A 17,500-nucleotide genomic window follows, 5' to 3' on the forward strand; every position below is an offset into this window, starting at 1 on the left:
AGATGGGGAGCGGACCGAGGCGGGCGGGCGGGCGGACGGAGAGGGGCACCGACGGGGTGCGGCCACACGTGACACCAACGCCACGGAACCGGCGGTGGAGGCGGGGGTGGGCCGCGCGCCACCGCGAGGGGGGATGGCTCGAAACGACCCGGGGGGGTGGGGGGAGGCGAGTCTGCCGCCAGGGCGCACCGCGGGATCTCACCGCCAGAGGCCTCCCAGCACAGGGGCGGTCCCGGGGCACACACCCAGAACGACAGACTGGCCTCTCCCGGCCACACACACACACTCACCCAACCCCCGCGGGGGGGGGATGGGGGCGCACCCCCTTCACGGGGCCTCACGCCCACCGCCACCCTACACCCGGAGCCGCGGCCGGCCCGGGAGAACGCTCTCCCGCCGCGTACCGGCGTCCCCCAACAGCCCTCACGCGCGCAACCCTGCTGTGCGCCAAAGGGGCTTTCCCCTGCCCCGCCCCTCCTCTCAGGGCTCCGAGGGCACTGCTCCACCCGGGGACGCCACCGGCCGACAGTGGCCGGGAGACGACACCCACGTGAGGCGAGGCCAGCTCGGTCCCACACCGCGGGGAACGGGGGCGGAAGGGGACACAGGCGGTCACACGCGCGGGGCGAGGAGGAAGGCCGGCAGCGGTGGGGAGGGGCCGGCAAGCACGCGCAGCAGGGGCCACGGGACGGGGGCGAGGGCGCCGCCCGGGGACCAGAAAACACCGGGACACAGCCGGGCCACCAGGAAAACCAGCGCAGGATCCCACCGCCACCCACACAAGAGGGCGGTCCCGCGACGCCTGGGACGCCGGCCATTCCTGGCCATCCCTGGAGCGGGCCCCACACCCCGGCCCCGCCGCCAGGGCCGGCGTACCGTCCAAACCCGTCTTTTTCTTCCATCCATCCGTCCGTCCGTCCTCCACAGATCCGTGTCTTCCATCAAAAGTCTGACCCCGAGGCTCAACATCCTGGGGACACGCTCTCGAGCGAGGGCGGCCCAGACCGGGCCCACAACACTGCCACCGGCTGCGGCTCGGGGCGAGGGCAGGCACGACAGGCTCCTCATCCTCCTCACCACGGCTGCGGGGCTGGGGGAGCCGGGGCCGACCAGGCAAAATCGCACCCCAAACCCCCCCCCTTCCCCCTGGGCTCACACCACGGGGCCGGCCGCACGCACACAGCACACGCACAGCCCCCCACTCGCCGGACACCCGGCGGGGCCCAGCGGGGCCCTCCCCCAACTCGGAGGGGGGAGGCGCGGGCCGCAGTAGGCATCAAGCAAGCACACGGCCCCACCGCGGGGCCGGCGCACCCATCACCCCCTCTTCCCACAGAGGGGAAGGGGAGTTTCTGCCCACGTGCTCTGGCAGTCGCCACGGTGGCCACTGCACACTCAGGAGGGGCAGCGGCTGGGGGATCCGGTACCCCAAGGCTCCCTCTTGGATCGCTAGAGAAGGCTTTCTCACCGAGGGCGCGCCGTCCCTCACCCGGTCGTCTCTCCTTCGGGGCCCACGGAGGCACACCAGGAGCCGCCAGTCCTCAACTGGGCGGGAGGGGAAGGGGTCTGCGGTATAGGTAAGCGGACCACCACACAGGGGCGTGTGTGCGGTCAGGGCCGGGGCAGAGCCCGCGCCCCGCAGCCTCCAACGACGGGAGGAGCACACAACGAGGCTTCTCTTACCGCCTCGACCCCCCCCACGGGACACACGCACACCACCGTGGCGGGGACCCGAGGAGGACACAGGGTTAAGGGGAAACACCACCGCTCGGCCTCGGGCACCTGAGGGACGACCTGGAGCACTCCAGGGGCACCACCGAGGGTCCAACGAGGCACGCTCACACACCCATGCGGGGGCGCGCAGCGTGGCAGCGGCACAGCCCTCCCCACCGCGGGGAGGGCCGCTCGCGGGGCACACGCCAGGAAGGCGAAGCAAAGCACATCTGCTGTGTCCGAAGACCCACGGCCCCACTAGACACCCCAGAGCGGGGGACGGGAGACCAAAGGTCAGGGCCGGAGGCCACACCCCAACACCTGCCCTTCCTCACCCTCCCCAAGGGGCAAGAGGGGAAAGACAGGCAAGGGGCCCCGCGGGCAGACCGAGAAGAGCGGACACATTCACTGGGAACGCCCGTCCCTCGTCCGGCACGGCTTAGGCCCGGCCCGGGAGAACACGACCACACCACATCAATCAGTTGAGCCGAATTGGAGCGGGGGGAGGGGGGGGGAAGAGAAGGCACAGGTGAGGACAGTCACCGGAGGGGGCCCAGGGGGCCCGCTTTAAGCCTCACCGGCAACCTCCCCTCCCCGCCCAACCTCACACCTCAGGCGACGGCGGCCAACGACCCCAGGAGGAGAACGCCTGACACGTGTGGCACGGAGCCTAGAGGGCGGGGGTCGTCCCAGCCACCACCGGGTGCCCACAGCGGGGAGCGCAGGGTCAAAGACCCAACACCGCCTCGCCCCACCGCCCTCAGCTCGCCCAGAGACCGGAGGTGGCACCACGAGCTGGGTTCGGTCAGACACAGCACACAGGAGCCGGCGCACAGGCCCAGGCGGGCAGCTGCAGCGGCAAAGGCCGAACCAGGCGCCAGGTGGCGGCCCAAAAGCCCAGAGCCCCGCGTGCATCCAGAGACCCAACGTCTTCAGAGGCAGACACCAAAAGAGACCGTGTCAGCACTTACCTGGTGGCAAAAAAGACCTATTTCGGGCGACAAAATGACAGCAGACGACAGCGGGGCCCATCTACGACTCGCAGGGAGGGACCCCGGAACATTGACGCGGCCACCTGTCCCCAGCACTACCCCATGAACACCAGGCCTGGAGCTCTCGGGGGGGGGGGGGGGGGGGGGGGCGCGCGGGGGGCATCTGGTCGACTTGGGGGGGGGGTTGAGGAAATGGGGCCGCGTGGTGGCAAAAGTGGGGGCGCAGACGCCAAGGGAGAGGGAGCTGGCCGCAGACTCCCTCCCCGCTTCGCCCACACAGGTAGGTGTACCGGTCCGTCTCCGAATTGGGATTTGGCTTCGATGTGCGTAAAGAAGAAGAAAGAACCGTCAGCGAGGCGCCTCCAACAAGACGAGCGGGCCCCGACCAGGGACCACGCCCGGGGCCCAGACCGTCCTACACGCGGCACCCAGGACAGCTCGAGCCGGTCCCCACCCATCTCCTGACTGACCGGGATTCAGGGACTTGGGAGAGGCGTGAGAAAAAGTCGCGTCCGACGACCGAGACCCACGAGGGCACGCTGAAGGGTCGAGCGCGCCCTCCCCGGCCACCCGCGGAAGTAGGACCCGGTCCATCCACGTCTCCGGACCTATCGGGACTTTGAGAAAGAAAAGGCATGCGTGCCGGGAGACGCCTCAGGCGACCGGACCCCACCGGGGGACCGCACACGCGCCCGCGCCGGCCGTCCTCTCCGTATCACCCCTCACGACTCCGGCGGGCGGGTCCCCACCTCCGGAGTGCGACGCGGAAAACACCTCGGTCAGAGAGAACCCGAGGGCCCGGACCCAGCCGCGCCCTCCGCCGACCTCCACGCCACAGTCCGGGCCGGTCCCCACCTCCGGAGCGGGGCCGAGGGCGAAGCAAACGCTCCTGAGGGCGACCCGAGGGGTGGCCGGACCGCCGAGTCCGAGTCCAGGAGCTCCGGGCAGGGAAGACCCTCTCCCTGCCCACCGCGGCGGTCCGGCCCAGGTAGGGTCCGGCCGGTCCGTCTCCACGGCCGGAGGGTCACGGGGAGATGCTGGTCGACCCGGCCAGGCCGCCCCAGAGCCCACATCTGGAGCGCCGCGACGGTCACCCTCCCCAGAAACCTAGAGAACCAATCTCCGGCGGCAGCAGGACGTCCCTAGGCCTCGGTGTCACCGGGACTGTCACCGCCAGCGTAGCCGGTTTCTGAGAGCTCTGTCTCGGGCCCGGCAGCTGAGTCACAATCCTCCTGAAAGTCTCGCCGAAGCTCCGGAGGGCGAGGGACAATATATAAGCGGCCGCCAGGTGGCTCCTGACAACCGGCTCGACCGTCCCGAGGACGTGTCGCTGTCGCCGGCCGCCGAGGACGCCACCGCACCGGCCGCCCAAACGCCCGAGCTCGGCCCGGAGCCTCCTCCGCCTCCGAGCCACGCGACGCGACGCGACCCCGGCCGCAGAGGAAGGGAGACGAGCTGGGAACTATCTCCTCAGGAGGCTGCCCCGAAGGAGACGCGCTCCCCCCCCCCCCCCCCACGCGATTCCAGGGTGGAGGGGGCACATTCCACGGAGACGCCGGCGGCGGGGGCTCGGGGGCCGAGAGAGGGGCACCAGTGACATCCCGGGCTCCCCCGGACCCCCTCCCCCCAAAAGAGGGAGTGAGAGAGGGAGGGAGGGAGGGGGGGGAGGGAGGGAGGAGGGGAGGGAGGGACCGACCGGCAAAGCGAAACCAGGCAAGCGCTGCTCAGAGAACAAAGCAGGACTTTCGAAAGCAGACGCAGACACAGACAGACACGCAAGCCCAGGAGCGAGGAAGGAAACGAAGGAGACACTCGGACCCCCAACAAGAGAAAACAAAACTCAACCTGGGTAGAGACCGTGACCAAGTCCAAAGACAACAAACACAGGCATGCCCGGGTGGGTGGGGAAAGTGCCCTTGAGGTCAGGAGAACATGGATTTCAAGATCACTGGCCACAAACACCAGAAAGGCGGGCGGCTGGGCGGTCTGGGGTGGCAGGGCTGCGGGGGTGGGGTTGAGGGGCGCGGTGGGGAGGGCCGAGTCAATAGGGATCCACTAAATAAACCCTGGATTCCATGACAACAGCCAGGTCAATGAATACATAACTTTTTGAAGTAGAACCGAAGAAGCGACATGAAACAAAACCCCCAGGCAGGAAAGTCAAGTTGTAGAACTGCTCTGGCAGCTTAAAAGTCAGAGGGAGGGAGGGAGGGAGGGAGGGGGAGACAGAGAGACAGAGAGAGAGAGAGAGAGAAAGAGACAGAGACAGAGACAGAGACACACAGACAGAGAGAGAGAGAGAGACAGAGACAGAGAGACAGAGAGAGAGAGAGAGACAGAGACAGAGAGAGACAGAGACAGAGACAGAGAGAGAGAGACAAAGGGAGAGGGAGAGGGAGAGAGAGAGCGCGCACATGTGCATATACGCATGTACATATGCATACGGACACATATTCGCACCTATATATACATGCACACATGCGTATAAACAAGTACGTACGAAGGGCATGCATGCTCACGTACACGCATGTGTCTGTGTGTGCACGTATATGCCTGGGCGTTCATAGTGTGCATGTATGCTTGCATGTATATACGTATGCACAGGCATCTATACACATACGTACACGGATATGCACGCACATGAATACACATGCTCATGTGTGCCCATACGCAGATATACGTACCCACACTTAAATAAACACGGGCGTGTAAATGCATATAGATGCGCACGTGTGTGTACGTGTGTGTACGTGTGATGTATACGCACAGGTGTGTAGGTGTGTGTGTGTGTGTGGGTATGTGCAGACACGTACGTGCATGCTTACATACGCACACATATCCGCCTGTGTATATGCACACGTGTATGTACACGTGTATACAGCCATATGTACGCATACCTAGACGTCTACGTATAGCGTATATACGTCCACACAGACGTACGGCTGTATATATGTGTACATATACACACATGTATGTGTAAGTAAGCATACACGCATATACGTATGTCCAGTGTGTGTGTAGAGTGCATATACACAGATTGGTGTGCATAGATGCACACACACGCGTATACGCATATGCATACGCGCGTGTGCATGTGTGTACGCGCGTATGTATACATACACGTACGTATTAGTCAGTGTACATGTACCTATGTGCACACATACGCATGTGTCTGTGTAGATGTCTACATGCGCGCGTGTGTGCATACATACAGGCATAGATATGTACATATATATGTGTGTGTGTGTATATAGAAATATATACAGACCTACACGTACATACACAGGCAGAAACACACATCCGCATCCGTGTGTGTGTGTGTGTATATAGAAATATATACAGACCTACACGTACATACACAGGCAGAAACACACATCCGCATCCGTGTGTGTGTGTGTGTGTGTGTGTGTGTGTGTGTGTGTGTGTGTGTGTGTGTGTCTGCGTGCGCGCGCGCGCCCGCGCGTATACGAGGAAAGCGCAAGCATATATTGCAAAAGGGGACTTTCTGTCCAAAACTGATCAAGGGGTCAGACAGCTGAACCTCCAAAAGAGAAACAATCCCCGATGAGATGAGCGAAGTCGGCAGGAGGCCCGAACAGACACCTTCATTCAAAATAAAGGTAGAACAGACAGACACTCAGAAGCACAAGGTAGAAAACAAATCAATGGCGGGGCTGGGCTGGGCTGGGGCTGCTGGGGGTGGGGGCGGGCTCACGGGAGCACCCCGGGGCGTTTATCTGGACAATGACAACTTGGAGGGGAAAGGCCCAGGAGCTGGACTCGCAATCGCGACAGCAAGTTTGAAACATCAGAAGACAGTGGCTCCTGATCGATGGAATGCGTCTTTCCTGCAGCTGAGAAAAGTGTTGACGGACTCAGAGATCTCAGAGCTCATCACCTGGCACCTCACAGAGAGAGAAACCCCATCACTAGGGAAACGAGTCCTGGGATCCTTCAGGACACTCCACCAAAGATTCCCCATCCGACCCAACCCGGCAACTCCACGGAGTGCCTACGGAGGGGACCAAGAAGATGTGCGCATGTGTATGTGTGTGTGGTATCGACACCTATACCTAGGTAGACATCCGCACAAACAGAATGATAGAACTCTCTGTCTGTGTGCCTACACCTGTATCTATTCAGGTGCGCGTGTGCGCACGCGCATGCAGACACACACACCCACACCACACCCACCCGCCCCCCCCCCCCCCCCACACACACACACACACAAATGGGACTCAACCACCAGAAGGGAATGAAATCTCACAGTCTGCAGGAACTTGGAGAGATCTTTAGAAAGGCTATTATGCTAAATGAAGCACCTCAGATCAGTCATTCCCATGCAGAATCTACCAAAGGATACACCATGAACAGAGCAGAACAAATCAGAAGCAGGCTCATAGATACCATAAAGGAACACATGGGTGGTGGCCAGAGGAGGGAGGGGGTGACACGATGGCGGGGGTGGGTGGGGAGGGGGAGAGAATGAGTGAGTGCCACTGGTGACGGAGACAGACGACGCGGTGCAGCCTTCCACGGATGCAATCAATGAGTCACGGGCACGTCATGACACCAAATGCCATCTGCCGTGACACCAAGTGGTGACGGACAGTCACTCACGAGATGTATCCTGGGGATCGCTGTGCCCTTCCTGCGCTACACTGAAACATCGTCTGCACACCTGAAAAGTAGTGGGGGAACCACAGCCAGCAGCAACAAAAACAAAACAAGGAAGGAAGGGAGGGAGGGAGGGAGGGAGGGAGGGAGGCAGGCAGGCAGGCAGGCAGGCAGGCAGGCAGGCAAAAGAAAACGTTGGAGGAGCAGGAGCAGGAGCAGGAGGAGGAGGAAGAAAAGGACCAAGTGCCTTGAGGGGGAGAGGGAGATAAAGGATCCAAAGAGTGGACAGGACAGGACGGTCAGGTCAGTGCCATAGGGAAACGAAACGAAGCCAAGGAACACATTCCCAAGGGTGGGTGGTTTTGTTCAGCCCCAGATCAAGATGTGGATAGCACAGTGTCCTTCCTCCAGCACACAGGGACACACAGGCCTCGCTTGGCGAGGCAGTTCAGGATAAGCCTGAAAGCTGAAGCTGAAAAAAGAAGCCGTCACGTTCATCCATGGCTGAAAAGTACCATGGCCCTACGACATGACATTCAAAAATCCTACCAAACCACTGAAAGACTCTCTCACTCACTCGCCGTTAAAAATGTAGAGAACAGAAAAGGAGCGAAACGACGGTGGGTGGGTGGGTGGGTGGGTGGATGGATGGATGGATGGATGGATGGATGGATGGATGGATGGATGGATGGATGGGTGGGTGGGTGGGTGGGTGGGTGGGTGGGTGGATGGGTGGATGGGTGGGTGGGTGGGTGGATGGATGGATGGATGGATGGATCGATGGATGGATGGATGGATGGATTTCCATGATAGTCTGATTATGGAACACACTGACAGAAAAGCATCCGATTCACTTCTGTAAAGAATCTGTCTCGCCTTCCCGGCCTGGTGTCTTCCGTCTGTCTGGATGATTCCCTCCCCCACCCCCCACTCCCAGCTTTAAGGTCAGCCTCCAAAACGAAGCCCTGTGTGCTCTCAAGGTCCCGCCGGAACTCTCTCTTCGGAGCGCCCTTCTGAAGGGGAAGGTTTTCACCCATGTCAACGCCCCCGAGACAGCTTCAGCCTGCCCCTCCCCTCCCCCCACCGCCGCCTGCCTCCCTCCCTCCTGCTCCTCTTCCTCTTCCTCCTCCTCTGAACTCTTGAGCTTCTCCTCTCACTGGCCTCTCACCCCACACGGTGGCAGTGTTGGCCTAGGTGTGCTCAGGTGTTTCCTAACCGCATCCAAGTGGACTCCCACTGTTTCTAGGCTGCGTCGTTCTGGGACCATTTCTTCCTGGCCTTTTCCACGGGTGGGGGGAGACCTGGACGGGACGGGCGGGCCCAGGCGGTGTGGGGGTGGGGGTGAGGGAGCGAGTGTGCATGCGGGGGGGAGGGTGGGGGCAGAGAGGAGGAGGAGGAGGAGGCGGCGGCGGCGGCGGCGGCGGCGGGGGTGGGGGGGGGGGGGGAGGAGCACAACTCCCCAGTGCCAGTGCGTGCCTATGGCCTGGAAAACAGATCACACGCCAGGCTAGCTCCGAAAACGGGATCGGTCACGAGACCGGGCACGTGTGTTCTTTGCAGAGTCCCTGCAGATCGAACAGGCAGGGGCAAATTTTGGGCTTCCCGCAGTTAGAACTGTTCAGTCAGAAACAGGCGTCTGAAACACCGGAGTTAGGCTCTCGGTGCGATGTCCACAAGCCGTAGCCATTGAAATGTGTGCACGCTGGAGCCGCCATGCAGAGGGAGATCTCATCCGGCTCCATGTGTTGTTCTTCCAGTGAGTAGGCCGGGATCTCAGGAAGAACAGACATCCAGAGAGTTGAGTGAATCTGACCGTCACGCTTTCAGAATCCAAGTGAACCAGAAAGGAGGTTCACTCACGTGTGAGTTTGTCTTTCCATAGGCTGAATCCTCTCTTTGAGCAGATTAGGGTTCCGAGGGTAACATGGAGCAGAGAGGACAGAGAGTTCCCTTAGGTCCCCTGCTCCTCCCGCAACGGTCTTAGGAACATCCTGCCCCAGAGGAGTGTGCCGGCCACAACCCACCTACGCGGAGACGTCAGTGTCAGTCATCCTCGTCCAGAGTCCCCCGTCTGCCCTCGCCTTCACGCCTGCCTGGCATTGTCCGTTCTATAGGTTTGTATCGAACCTGCCCGGAGCCCAGTGGCATCTTCCCTGATCCGGGATCGATCGAAAACACCCTGTCCCCTTCCTCATCGGCAGGTGGATTCTTAACCACTGGACCACCAGGCAGGGAAGTTCCTTCACAGCCTTCTAAAATCATCTACCCTGAACATGAAATGTTGTCATCCAAATCATTGGACCATCACGACTGAAGTGAAGGAAAATATGTTCATTAAAGAAAGTCTCAACTCCTCAGTGCTTGCCTTAGGACCACAGAGGCATCTCTCTCTCTCTCTCTCTCTCTCTCTCTCTCTCTCTCTCTCTCTCTCTCTCTCTCTCTCTCTCTCTCTCTCTCTCTCTCTCTGCCTCCCTCCCTCTCTCTCTCTCTCTCCCTCTCCCTCTCCCTCTCTCACACACACACACACACACACACACACACACACACAGCTCCATAGTCCGAAGGAAACCATCCTCTGTGTTTATCCATCCCACTTGTTGTGGCTGTTGTGCCGTCGCTAGTCAAAGAAGCTGATCTAATGTGGAATCCGATGTCTTCTTCTCTAGGACACTTCAAGAAGCAGCAAGAGTGCCAGTCTGTGAGAACCGAAGGCCAAACCGGCGTGATGTAACCCAGCGATGTGTGTGGTCAGAGGCCCATCTAGATTCGCACTCCAGTTCACGGAGGGGAGCAGTGGGAACAGGAGTGTGGACACTTCCCACTCCCCCAGTGAACATCTGTCCCGTGGAAGGGGTATAGGAACCTCATGACCTGACCCACGTGGTGAACAGTCGCCAAAGACAAAGAATTCCTACAGCCAGACGTTTGCAACCACGAACCCTGTCCCTCCATCTCCTGGCCTTTCAGAATGCTACATGGAACCCTTTCAAGAAGCTTGGGGCAGAGAAAAAGAAAAGCAGCAGCAGCAGCAGCAGCAGCAGCAGCAGCAGCAGCAGCAGCAGCAGCAGCAGCAGCAGCAGCAGCAGCAGCAGCAGCAACAGCAGCAGCAGCAGCTTGGGGCTTGCTTGGAGGTATGGACCCCTGAATTCTCCTCGCTCGACCCTCCCTGCAAGAAAACGTTGTGTGCTTGCCTGCGCCCCACATGCCAACTTTTCGGGGAATCGGGCCTCCCAGGGTGCCCCTGCACCCGGCACCCTGCCTGCGTGCGGCATCCCAAGAGATCCTATGGAGAAACATCTCCGGCCACTCGCATGACATCTGCATCGCTGGCAAGTGACCCTTCAGACCTCCACATAGATACGTGAGCACAAACGCTCCTTCACCATCTGGGACACCTCGTAGGCTGTGTGAGCGCCTCTGGTTCAGCACTCCCTCGACTTGGCTGTGGTTTTGGTTCTGTTCTGCTATGTTCTGTGTTTGCTTTCTGACCCGCGTGGTCTCTCTGGATAGGGCACCCCCAATCAAAGCGAAAATAAGTCGAGTCTGTGTGAATACTGTTCATGCATCAAGCGGGGATATCAACGACCTCTATGTGGATCCATAAAAATGGCCGTGTGGTGTTCAGGAGGATCATTCTGTGTTTTCTGGGTGCACTACTTGCTGTCCATTATTTCACGTGCCTTTTGGGCATGGACACGAAGAAGCAGGGCAGCAATCTGGCATCTCGGCCTAGAGCGGTTTCCCAAGTGACATCTCAGAACAGGGGCTGAGAAGGCCATGGCCACCCCTCCCCGGGCCCCCCTCGGTGGCCGGGGGGTGGGGGTGGGTGTGGGGTTGACGTGGGGGAGACGGGGGGGGGGGGGGGGGGGCCGCGGAGAGGGCGGGGGGGGGTGGTGGTGGTGGTGGTGGTGGTGCAGAGCTGGGCTAGGGGTTGCGGGTGTGCGAGCCGAGGGGACCGGTCCAGGTCCCCCTGAGAAGTGAAAAGTGAAGACAGGTTCTCTCCCGCTGTGAACTTCCTGCCTTCACGCGTGTGAGAGGAGCGGGTTTCTCTCCGATCCACAGCCCTGCATCGTTTTCGCCCTGTTCAAAAAAAAAAAAAAAAAAAACCAGAGAAAAACTTATTTGTTTATCTCGGCTTGTTTTCTGGCCCAAGCCAAAGACCTCTTCGAGAGTGTCCAAAGGATCTGACAGGATGGGAGGGTGCAGGTCAATCCATGTGTCAAGAAGAGATCCAGGGACTCTGTCACAGCTGTGACTCGGGCCTTTTTCAGAAACAGGCCAATTTTGATGACTCCCTGGACAAGGGAGTCACCCCAGAAGTTTCCCTGAGGGGACCGAGTTGCAGGAGTCGGGGGCGTGGCCCCGCCGCCGCCGCCAGAGGGCCTCCTCAGTCAGGCAGGCAGGCCGGCCGGCAGGCAGGCAGGCAGGCAGGCAGGGGCTATTGTCTGTGGGCCCCACCCCCACCCTCCCCCAGCAGGGCCTCGTCAGATAGCTTCATTCAAATGCAGAAAGCTTTCCAGTCAAGCCAGAGCCTTTGACTTTGCCTCGAGCTTCTCTCTATTGAATGGTGATCCGCCCCACCCCCATTTCTCCATTTCTGCACTTTGAGGCTGCCCCTTGGGCACCGCGCGGAGGAAGGGGGCTGGGGGTGGGGGGTGGGGCGGGAGGCCGAAGGACAACCTCGCCTTGCGTCAGGCCAAAGGAGTCTCTCCCTTTTCGTAACCCAGGAACCCCCACTCGTGCATGTGAGGATCACGGACGGACGTCGAAGCAGCCACCATCACTTGACATCTTCCTCCGTGGAAGGAGGTTTTCATTCCTGCCTGCCTTCAGAGAGACAGAGAAGGAGGGAGGGGCGGAGCGTTCCTCTGGCGCTGGCCGGTTCTTGGTTCTTAAGTCACTTGAGTCCAAAACACTCCACAGGGCATGGGGGTTCATGTGAGGTGGGGTGGAGTGGGGTGGGGTGGGGTGGGGTCGGCGGCCTGCTCCGGACCCCAAGCAGTTCCCTCCTCTGACACTTCCCTGAAACCCATGAAAAGCTGAACTGGTGACTGTGTGTGTGAGTGCATGCATGTATGCGTGTACGTGAGAAACGGCGCGTGTGCGTGTGCATGGACCTGAGAGAGAAGCCCCCCTCCCCCCCAATAAAAGGGGGGGGGAGAAAGGGGGGAACAACAACAACAACAACAACAACAACAACAACAACAACAACAACAACAACAACAAAATCCAGAAGGAAAGAAGGAAGGAACGAGGGAAGGACCAAATAGGTTAGTTAGTACGGGCCTCCATGTCGTGGAAAGAGTTTCTGAGCACAGATCCTCCGTTCAGTGAAACAGTTATCGTATCTCCTCTCAGGAGGCTGTGAGGTCGAGGGACGGGTTCGGGAAAGCAGGCCTGGGGTGCAAGCAATCAGGTAATTTTTTTCCTCAGAGGCACTTGTAGGGAAAGCAAGGAAACACACCGGTTCATCCCTGGAGTGGATTCATTCGAAACCAGTCGGTGGAGGGGGAGTCAGCCAAGGAGATGTCTAGACGTCAGAGTTGGGTCCTGGAGCGGGTTGCCATGTCCTTCTCCAGGAGACCTTCCTGGCCCGGGGATGGAACCCGGGTCTCCTGCGTCGCAGGCAGACTCTAGACCGTGTGAGCCACCGGGGAAGCTGGGTCAGAAATGTTCACCAAGTCCTCTAGCTTCCATCCGCAGGGCTTCAGGCACAGGGCCTTTTGACTTCTCCGTCAGCAGGGCAAGAGAACATGGGGCATGTTTCCCCCCAGATACCGGAGGCCACTCGGCAAACTTCAGGGCCCAGTCCCCCCCGGGTGAGGAGCCACACGCAAGGAAAGGAACAAACACACGTAGCACAGGACCCTCCTATCCAGACGTGTGTGTATCCCCGCTTCACGGAAACATCCTGCGGGCCCCTAAGGAACGTGTGGCAAAATCGCTCTATCGCCAAGGAGATAAGAACCCTCGCTGAGAGCTTCTGGGGTCTGGAAGGACCAGGTAGAGGGAAAAACAGAAACGATTCCATTCTGCTGATAGGGGTAGCGTATGAAGTGACCAAAGTGGATGTCCCCCTCTTTCAAAATTCACATTGTAAACATCGTGTCCTTTCGGTGCTCTGTTTTTGCTTTGTGTGTGGAAAGCAACAGATTGAACGGTAGGTCCTTTTCTTATTTATTTTATTTTTATTTATTTATTTACTTAGCCCGCCCGCCCGCCCGCCCGCCCCTCCGTCTTCTCTCTGTCTCTCTCGCTTTTCATTCAGGTTAGGGAATTAAAAAACAGAACAAAACAAAACAAAGCAAGCAAGCAAGCAAGCAAGCAAGCAAGCAAGCAAGCAAGCAAGCAAGCAAGCAAGCAAACAACAACAACAAAAACCCGGTATTTCTGCAGGTCAGGAAGCAACAGTTAGAAGTAGACATGGAACACAACAGAGTGGTTCCAAATAGGGAAAGGAGTCCATCCAGGCTGTAATGTGGTCACCCCCTGCTTATCCAGCTCACATGCTGAGTACACATCATGAGAAACGCTGGGTCGGATGAAGCACAAGCTGGAATCGAGGTTGCCCGGAGAAGTACCAATCCCCTCAGATATGCAAATGACAGCACCCTTATGGCAGAAATGAAGTATGGAGTGGGTTTACAAAGTCGTGTTCGTTTCAGGTTTTCAGATTCTTTTCCCTTAGAGGTTAAAGCAAAGTCACAAGTCTACTCTCCTGGGCTGCGTAGTGGGTGCATGTTTTTTGTGTGTTTTTTTGGTTTCTTTGTTTTGCTTTTTTACTACCTGCCCTGTAAGCACTTTGATGGGTGCTTGTTGATTGTCTGGATGTACCGTTTATATGTGCACGTGTTCAACCGGACCTCCTAAGTTGACAGTCCTGCCACCCCTCCACCACCCCCCCCCACCCCCCCAGATCGATCCTCGCTTCGTCAAGAAGTCGGGCATCCGACCTTTAGCATCCTACTCCTTCCTCATTTCCTCCCACCCCATGGAAGAAGTCACACCTCCAGTTTTTCCATCGGTTCTCTACACCTCGCCTGATGATGGCGGGTGACCTGGAAGACTAACAGATGTGAAGAGTTTTGCAAGAGCCCTGGGTGAAGGAAGGCTCCTAGGATGGGCTCGGGGAAGTGGGTGGCGGGCGTGTCAATCACTAGAGACTGTGGAAGGTATGCCCCAAGTGACGAACACCGTTGCTTTCAGTTGTTGTCGGTTTGCTCGTCTGCAGCGAGGGACGGAAGGAAGGCTTCCACCTTCCACGGAGAAAGCTATATACCTAGCGTACCAAGGAGGTTTGACCACCCCCCGCCCCAGGTTACAGGCACGACAGGTCAGACTGTAGAAATCTTCATGTCAAGGGTGTATTACCAACAGGCAGGCTCATCTTAAAGGCACTCCTGTCCTGTGAAGGTGGAGGGAGGGGCGGGAGGGGCAGAGGGACGATGAGGAAGGGAAGGAGAAAGCGAGGAAGAGGAACACGAACACACACACACAGTGTGTGCGTGTGTGTGTGTGTGTGTGGTGTGGTGTGTCTGTGGCATGCGCATGTGTTGCGTGTGTGGTGTGTGTGGGGGGAGTGTGTTGTATTGTGTATGCTGTGTGGGGGCGTAGTGTGTGTGGGTATGTGTGGGGTGTGTGGGGTGTGCCTCCAGGTGGTGCGAGTGTGAGAGGGGGCGGGCAGAGGGGAGAGACACAGCCAGGCCAAGAACAACACAGAGTGTGTGCATGGGTGTGTGTCTGGCTGTGTCTCTCTGCCCGCCCGCTCTCACACTCGCACCACCCGGAGGTACATCCCCACACATCCCACACTCCCCGCCCCCACAGCCCCCCACCACAATCCCCCCCACACCCGCGCCCCACACCACACACGCAAAGGACAACACAGAGTGTGTGTGTGTGTGTGTGTGTGTGTGTGTGTGTGTGTGTATCTGCCCACGGCACCTGACACCCGCACCAGCGACAGGAACACCCCACACACCCCACGCATACCCCCACACACCGCCCCCGCCCCCGGCGGCCCACTCCCGCACAGAAAGGACAACACAGAGTGAGTGGGTGAGTGGGTGGTGTGAGGCCGGTGTGTGTGGTGTGTGGGGGGCACGCGTGTGGTGTCTGTGGGTATACGTGGGGTGTGTCTGTGGTGTGCACAGGTGTGTTGCGTGTGTGGGGGCGTGTGGTGTGTGTGTGTGCTGGGTACGGGGGCCACGTGGGGCCGTGTGTGTGTGCAGCGTGGGTGTGTAGGGTGCGCCTGTGGGTGCAGGTGGGCAGAGACATGGCACGCAGACTCTAGACCGTGTGAGCCACCGGGGAAGCTGGGTCAGAAATGTTCACCAAGTCCTCTAGCTTCCATCCGCAGGGCTTCAGGCACAGGGCCTTTTGACTTCTCCGTCAGCAGGGCAAGAGAACATGGGGCATGTTTCCCCCCAGATACCGGAGGCCACTCGGCAAACTTCAGGGCCCAGTCCCCCCCGGGTGAGGAGCCACACGCAAGGAAAGGAACAAACACACGTAGCACAGGACCCTCCTATCCAGACGTGTGTGTATCCCCGCTTCACGGAAACATCCTGCGGGCCCCTAAGGAACGTGTGGCAAAATCGCTCTATCGCCAAGGAGATAAGAACCCTCGCTGAGAGCTTCTGGGGTCTGGAAGGACCAGGTAGAGGGAAAAACAGAAACGATTCCATTCTGCTGATAGGGGTAGCGTATGAAGTGACCAAAGTGGATGTCCCCCTCTTTCAAAATTCACATTGTAAACATCGTGTCCTTTCGGTGCTCTGTTTTTGCTTTGTGTGTGTGTGGAAAGCAACAGATTGGACGGTAGGTCCTTTTCTTATTTATTTACTTAGCCCACCCCGTCCCCCGTCCCCCGTCCCCCGTCCCCCGTCCCCCGTCCCCCGTCCCCCGTCTTCTCTCTGTCTCTCTTGCTGTTTCATTCAGGTTAGGTTAGGGAATTAAAAAAAAAAAAAAAAAAAAACACAAAACAAAACGCAAACAAAAAAACCCCGGTATTTCTGCAGGTCAGAAGTAGACATGGAACACAACAGAGTGGTGCCAAATAGGGAAAGGCGTCCATCCAGGCTGTTATGTGGTCACCCTGCTTATCCAGCTCACATGCTGAGTACACATCATGAGAAACGCTGGGTCGGATGAAGAAGCACAAACTGGAATCGAGGTTGCCCGGAGAGGTACCCAATCCCCTCAGATATGCAAATGACAGCACCCTTATGGCAGAAATGAAGTATGGAGTGGGTTTACAAAGTCGTGTTCGTTTCGGGTTTTCAGATTCTTTTCCCCTAGAGGTTAATGCAAAGTCATAAAGTCTACTCTCCTGGGCTGCATATAGTGGGGGTGCTTGTTTTTTGCTTGTTTGTTTTTTACTACCTGCCCTGTAAGCACTCTGATGGGTGCTTGTTTGATTGTTGTCTTGAGGTACCGTTTCTGTGTTGTGCACGTGTTAACCGGACCTTCTAAGTTCACAGTCCTGCCCTTCTTCCCCCCCACCCCCCGCCTCGCTTCGTCAAGAATTCAGGCATCCGACCTTTAGCATCCTACTCCTTCCTCATTTCCTCCCACCCCACGGAAGAAGTCATTCCTCCCGTTTTTCCATGGGTTTTCTGCACCTCGCCTGACGATGGCGGGTGACTGGAAGGACTGACAGACGTGAGGAATGTCGCAAGAGTCTTGGGTGAAGGCTCCCAGGATGGGCTCGGGGAAGTGGGTGGCAGGTCAATCACTAGAGACTGTGGAAGGTATGCCCCAAGTGGCAAACACCGTTGCTTTCAGTTGTTGTCGGTTTGCTCGTCTGCAGCGAGGGACGGGTCAGGCTGTAGAAATCATGCCAAGGGTGTATTAACAACAGGCAGACTCATCTAAAGGCACTCCTGTCCTGTGAAGGTGGAGGGAGTGGAGGGGCAGAGGGACGATGAGGAAGGGAAGGAGAAAGCAAACGAGGAACAGGAACACACACACAGTGGGTGTGGTGGGGTGTGCCGTGGCGTGGCGTGTCTTCGGCACGCGCAGGTGTTGCATGTGCGGGGGGCAGTGTGTTGTGCTGTGGGTGTGTGTGTGGTATGTGGGGGTGGGGTGTGTGTGGGGGGGTGTGCCTCAGGGTGGTGCGAGTGAGACGGGCGGGGCAGAGAGACACAGCCACACACACACCCCCCCACACACTCACG

This window comes from Muntiacus reevesi, unplaced genomic scaffold, assembly GCF_963930625.1.
Source record: "Muntiacus reevesi unplaced genomic scaffold, mMunRee1.1 SCAFFOLD_219, whole genome shotgun sequence".
NCBI classification, from domain to species: Eukaryota; Metazoa; Chordata; class Mammalia; order Artiodactyla; family Cervidae; genus Muntiacus; species Muntiacus reevesi.